This window comes from Gossypium hirsutum, chromosome A01, assembly GCF_007990345.1.
Source record: "Gossypium hirsutum isolate 1008001.06 chromosome A01, Gossypium_hirsutum_v2.1, whole genome shotgun sequence".
NCBI lineage: Eukaryota > Viridiplantae > Streptophyta > Magnoliopsida > Malvales > Malvaceae > Gossypium > Gossypium hirsutum.
In genome coordinates, this window is record NC_053424.1 from 837472 (window position 1) to 844664 (window position 7193).

Here is a 7193-nt window from a genome sequence, read left to right on the forward strand (position 1 = left end):
TACAATTCTTTTTTCGATCTACTTCACCACTAGTATAGGAAGAAGATCTGTATCTTGGATCCACTTCCTACAATATAGGAAGATAGGACCTGCTATCTTTCGATCTACTTCACGCCAATACATGAAGACAAGATCTGCTTTCTTCGATCTACTTCGCCACCAGTATGGAAGACAAGATCTGCATCATCGATCCACTTCCTACCAATATAGGAAGACCGGACCTGTTATCTTTGATCTACTTCACGCCAATACATGAAGACGAGATCTGCTTTCTGCGATCTACTTCGCCACCAATATGGAAGACAAGATCTGCATCGTCGATCCACTTCCTACCAATATAGGAAGACAAGACCTACTATCTTTGATCTACTTCACGCCAATACATGAAGACAAGATCTGCTTTCTGCGATCTACTTCGCCACCAATATGGGAAGACAAGATCTGCATCGTCGATCCACTTCCTACCAATATAGGAAGACAGACCTACTATATTTGATCTACTTCACGCCAATACATGAAGTCAAGATCTGCTTCTGCGATCTACTTCGCCACCAATATGGAAAAATTGATGCGACCTTACAATAGGAAGACAAGACCTACTATCTTGATCATCACGCCAAACAGAAGACAAGATCTACTTCTCGATCTACTTCGCACCAAAGGAAACAGATCGCACGTCATCCACCCTACCAATATAGGAGACACTATCTTTGATCTACTTCACGCCAATACATGAAGACAAGATCTGCTTTCTGCGATCTACTTCGCCACCAATATGGGAGACAAGATCTGCATCGTCGATCACTTCCTACCATATAGGAAGACAGACCTACTATCTTTGATCTACTTCACGCCAATACATGAAAAAGATCTGCTTCTGCGATCTACTTCGCACCAATATGGGAAGACAAGATCTGCATCGTCGATCCACTTCCTCCAATATAGGAAGATAGGATTGTTCCTTTACCTATAAAATCATTTTATGGACCTATTTACGTCTAGTGTTTAGGATGACATGATCAGAGTGGATCAAATGCTCTAACTAGATGTGTATGAATGATATTTGTAGAATGTCATGAGAATGATCCATTTTTAATGCTTAGGTTGTCATTCCTCATTGTTCATCAAGTTCCATCACTGATGCCTTCTTGTTCAGCCAGTACCTTTGACAAAACCTAAAGAATAGACGCTATTTAGACTATCATTTCTCAATGTTTCCAACCCTTAGGTTTGGTTAGTTCTAAACAATGTCCTGTTTCAGGTCCTCGTATTATTTAGAAACTTTCAGGTATATGCAGAACTCTTCTGCATGTGTATGTCAGTCATTAATCGTTTTCAATGAAAAATGCTTGAGAAAGATTATCAAAATGGACAAATAAATTTTGTTGAGAGCAAATCTCTAAACAAACAAATCAAGATAGCAAATTTTGCTGAGATATGAGATGAATAAGATGAAAAGATTATCACAATGAATAAGATGGAACTTTATTGAGAGCAGAGCTCTAAATGAACAAATAGCAAATTTTGCTAAGATGTAAATAAGATAACAAAAAAGGTGCCCCAGATATCGCAGCATGAGCTTCTCTGCACAAACTCTGTGTTTAGAAGTCCTAAAAGACTTTGTTGATGCCCCAGGATGTAGCATCTCTCCTTCTTGTTAATTCGGAGAAGACAAACTACTCTATGCCTCATCTTTGATCGAAAATTTGAATTGCCCATTCCTGGGTTTTCAATCCAAAACCCTTTGGTCTCAAGGTGCCCTTTGCGGTTTTCGCCTTGGCCTTCCTTTTTTTTTTAGGCAAAGTACCTCTTCACTGAATCCAATTCACAGGATTGGGCAAGCTTTTGCCATCCATCCCAGTTAAAATTAATGCCCCTCCTGAAAAGGCCTTTTTTACTACATAAGGTCCTCCCAGTTTGGCATCCACTTTCCTCTGAAGTCTTTTTGTATGGGAAGGATCTTCTTCAGTACCAAGTCCCTTCATGGAAGTTTCTAGGACGAACTTTCTTATTGTAAGCTCGCATCATTCGTTTCTGGTACATTTGACCATGACGGATAGTTCTTAACCTCCTTTCTTCAATCAAGTTCAGCTGATCATATCGGGCTTGGACCCATTCTGCTTCGTCTAACTTTAGTTCTGAGAAAACTCGGAGAGAGGGAATTTCAACCTCAATTGGTAGCACTGCCTCCATTCCATAAACCAAAGAGAATGGTGTTGCCCCGGTAGAAGTCCTGACGGACGTTCGATAAGCATAGAGGGCGAATGGCAACTTCTCGTGCCAATCTCTATAGGTCTCAGTCATTTTCCCCACAATCTTCTTGATATTTTTATTGGCTGCCTCCACCGCACCATTCATCTTCGGACGATATGGCGATGAGTTGTGGTGCTTGATCTTGAATTGATTACAAACCTCTGCTATCGTGCTATTATTCAAATTTAATGCGTTGTCTGATATGATCCTTTCAGGCATTCCATACCGACATATGATTTCCTTCTTTAAAAACTTGATGACAGCTGTCTTTGTGACGTTGGCGTAAGAAGTAGCCTCTACCCATTTAGTAAAGTAGTCAATCACTACAAAAATGAAACGATGTCGTTTGAAGCCTTTGGCGATATCGGCCCAATGACGTTCATGCCCCACATGGAGAAAGGCCATGGGGAAGTCATGACGTGAAGAGGTGATGGAGGCACATGAATTTTGTCTCCGTAAATCTGGCATTTATGGCACTTCTTAGCATATTTGATGCAGTCTCCTTCCATGGTAGACCAATAATATCCAAATCTCATGATCTGTCTGGCCATTGTGAACCCGTTAGCGTGTGTTCCACAAATACCATCATGGACTTCTTCCAAGATCTGCTTGGCTTCCACAGCGTCCACACATCTTAACAACACTTGATCTTTTCCTCTTTGTACAGGATCTCTCCATCTAAGACATAACCACTGGCCATCCTCCTCAACACTCTCTTGTCATTCTCAGTTGCTTGGTTTGGGTATTCACAATTTTTCACGTATCCAATATGTCCTGATACCAAGGGTTGTCGTCCTTTTCTTCTTCCTCGTCAATGTTACAACAGTGGGCTGGAGCATCATAAATGCTCATTTGGATAGGCTTCACATCCTCTGGTCTATTTACTTTGATTATGGAAGCCAATGTAGCTAAAGCGTCGGCCATCTGATTCTCATCTCGTGGGAGATAACAAAAAGTGATGTCGTCAAACTCCTCAATCAATTCTAGGACTATCCTTCGGTAACTAATCAACTTAGGGTCTCTTGTTTCCCATTCGCCTTTGAGCTGATAAATTACCAATGCCGAATCCCCATATACCTCAAGTACCTTGATTTTGCGTTCCATAGCCGCGCGGATTCCCATGATACATGCTTCATATTCCGCCATGTTATTTGTGCAATCAAAATCTAGTTTACTGGTGAAAGGATAATGATCACCGTTTGAGATACCAAGACTGCCCCAATCCCGTTGCCCATGGCATTTGAGGCTCCGTCAAAATTTAATTTCCAAGTATTGCCTTCTTGTGTGCTCGCTTCAGTAGTTGCCACATACATCAGATCCTCATTTGGGAAATCAAAGTTCAAAGGCTCATAATCGTCCAGGGCTCTACTTGCTAGAAAATCTGCTATCGCGCCCCTTTTACAGCCTTTTGATTCACATAGGTTATGTCAAATTCAGATAGTAGAATTTGCCATCGGGCCATCTTTCCGTTTAGAGCAGTTGACTCCATCATGTATTTCAGAGGATCTAACTTTGAGATTAACCAAGTCGTATGGTACAACATGTATTGTCTCAATCTCCGAGTAGTCCAAACCAATGCGCAACATAATTTTTCAATTGACGAATATCTCGTTTCGCATTCAGTGAACTTCTTACTGAGATAATAGATCGCTCTTTCTTTTCATCCTGACTCATCATGTTGGCCGAGCACGCACCCCATGGAATTCTCAAATACTGCCAAGTATAGTATCAGTGGTTTGTCAGGGCAAGGTGGCATCAGTACTGGGGCGTTGGACAAGTAATGTTTAACTCTTTCGAAAGTTTTCTGGCACTCCTCATCCCATACACCTGGATTGTGTTTCCTAAGAAGACAGAATATGGGGTCACATTTCTCAGTTAATTGTGAAATGAATCGAGCGATGTAATTTAGTCTTCCTAGGAAACCCCGAACTTCTTTTTGAGTACTTGGCGGAGGTAATTCTTGTATGGCCTTAACTTTGTCTGGGTCAATTTCAATTCCCTTTTCGCTGACTAAGAATCCTAGTAATTTTCCTGATCTAGCCCCGAAAGTACACTTGGCTGGGTTAAGTTTTAGCTGGAACTTCCTTAACCTCAGAAACAGTTTTCTCAGAACTTGCACGTGTTCCCTTTCTGTTCTGGATTTTGCGATCATGTCATCAACATAAACTTCTATCTCTTTATGCATCATATCATGGAATAATGCTACCATGGCTCTCTGATACGTTGCTCCCGTATTTTTCAATCCAAAAGGCATCACTTTATAACAAAACGTCCCCCACATCGTTATGAAAGTGGTCTTCTCCCTGTCTTCAGAAAGCATCTTAATTTGGTTGTACCCGGAGAAACCATCCATGAAAGAGAACAGTGAGTATCCGGCCGTGTTGTCTACCAACGTATCGATATGAGGCAGTGGGAAATTATCTTTTGGGCTGGCTTTGTTCAAGTCTCTGTAGTCCACACACATTCGCACCTTCCCATCTTTCTTAGGAACAGGGACTATATTGGCTACCCATTCTGAGTACTTGACCACCTGTAAGAAACCAGCATCAAATTGCTTCTTGACTTCTTCCTTTATTTTTAGCAAGACATCAGGCCTTATCCTTCGAAGCTTTTGTTGGACTGGTTTGCATTCTTCCTTTATAGGCAATCGGTGCACCACGATATCAGTACTTAACCTGGCATATCTTGGTAGGACCATGCGAAGACATCTTTAAACTCTTGAAGCAACTCAACAAGGTCTCGCCTTGTTTCCTTGGCAATGCAAGCGCCAACTTTTACCTCTCTGCCCTCTTCTAAGATCACAACTTCTACTGATTCCTTTAGGGTAGAATTTGTTTTTCTTCTTCTTCCATCATTCTTAACAAATCCGGAGATAAAACGCTGTCTTGGTCACCTCAAAATCTTGAGGATCATCTATACTCATGTCTTGCTCAAATAGAGACTCTGAATTAGTAACAGCGTCGCTCATCTCGTTGATATCTGAAGACCTGTTATTGGAACAAATGAGGCCCAAATAAAAGAATCTAAGAATACTTGTATGCATAGTATGATTATAAAGGGGATGAAAAGAATGAAAGAATATTTGCTCAAGATGAAACTGAATGATAAGTTTTCACTGAAATTAGATTTTGGACATGTGCCTTTTACAAAAGATTCTTATCACCCCCAGGCTTAGGGCAACAAGTGTTCTGAATATTACTCTGAATTAGTTCTAAATGTTACAGGGATCTCTTCTGCAGTCCAGTTATTCAGAACACTTCCAGGTTCGTAAGGACGAATGCCCGATAAATTCCTTTCCACCCTTTCTTCCGCGGATATGGCATTGATGTCCAACATCTTAATCCTTCCTTCTGTAACCTCATCATTCTCTTCAGGGTGGACAATTCCCCTGAAACAAAAGTCTTAGATATATGGGGAAAGGTTATCGGTCCCCACTTGACTTCTATCCCGCCCAAATGTGCTCTTCTCTTTTCTTGCTTTTTCTCCATCTCTTTCCTCCTTTCCCTCGCATTAGGCTTATATCCCAAACCATAACGGTCCTGTTTGTTAACTAGGATCGGTACTCCGACCCTTCCCTGGAGGTATTTTCCCAATCCTCTTCCAGGCAATGCTCCTTTCCCATCGTTAGCTGTAAGCTCATTGACGTAGCTTTGGATATCTTAGGCTCTGGGATTTTGCTCATCTCGATGACAAATGTGGCATTTACGAATTCCAATGATCGAATGAACATTCTATCGCTTCACTATCAGCCTCTATGTATGGCATATCATCGGTGACTGATGCAATGATATCTTCTTCTGCACCTATAGTCACCAATCGACCCTCTATCACCAATTTTAACTTTTGGTGAAGTGACGATGGTACAGCTCCTGCAGAATGGATCCAAGGCCTCCCCAATAGGCAATTGTAAGATGGTTTAATATCTATTACCAAAAAGTCCACCTCGTATGTATTTGGACCAATCAATAGAGGTATCTCGATTCTCCCATCACTTTTCTCTCAGTGCCATCAAATGCTCTCACTATATTTTGGCATGATTTCATGTGAGAACTATCCACAGGTAGCCTGTTTAATGTGGACAGGGGTAAAACATTCAGGGCCGATCCATTGTCAACAAGTACCGCCGGTAGTATACACCCTTGCAACGGGCAGTGATGTGCAAGGCCTTGGTAGATCCCATACCGCCTGGCGGGATCTCATCATCGTTGAAGAAGATGAAGTTATCGGAATTTATATTGTTAACCAGGCGATCCAATTTGTTCACTGAGATATCTTTAGCGACATAAGTCTCATTTAGCACTTTTACCAACGCATTACGATGTATCTCTGAACTTATAAGTAACTCGAGCACTGAGATGCGAGCGGGTTGCTTATGCAATTGTTCCACCACGCTATACTCGCTATGCTTCAAGAATTTTAGGAATTCTCTAGCCTCATTTTCAGTCACCGGTGTGTTAATATGCGGTTCAATTCCGGTCGTCTTCGTTTTATCTTGTTCAACCGCCAAGGCTTTTCCTTTTATAGGCTCCCTTTTTGTATTTCCCAGGTCGTAACGTTTTCCACTACGCGTATAGAAGCCTGCGTCATTACCCTCTTCTGAAGTATTTATCGGGTTCTCCTCTCCCGTAATCATCACATTGCAGTCGTAATTCCAAGGAACCTTTTTGCTATCCTTGTAAGGAAAGGCTACAGGTTTTTGGATTATGACCCTTGGCGCCAGTTGTATTCCAGATCCTGTGCTTGTTGGCCTTGAAATAATCACCACCGGGTGATTTTGGGCCTTTCTCGTAGGCCCCTCCTCCGAGGCATAAACTTCTCCTTTTTCAAGTCCTTTGATCTCTTCATAAAATTCTAGCTCTTTGTTGTTCATTAGGTTTTGTACCATGGCCTTGAATTCAGTGCAGTTTTGAATGTCATGGTTTTCTTCAGCATGAAATTCG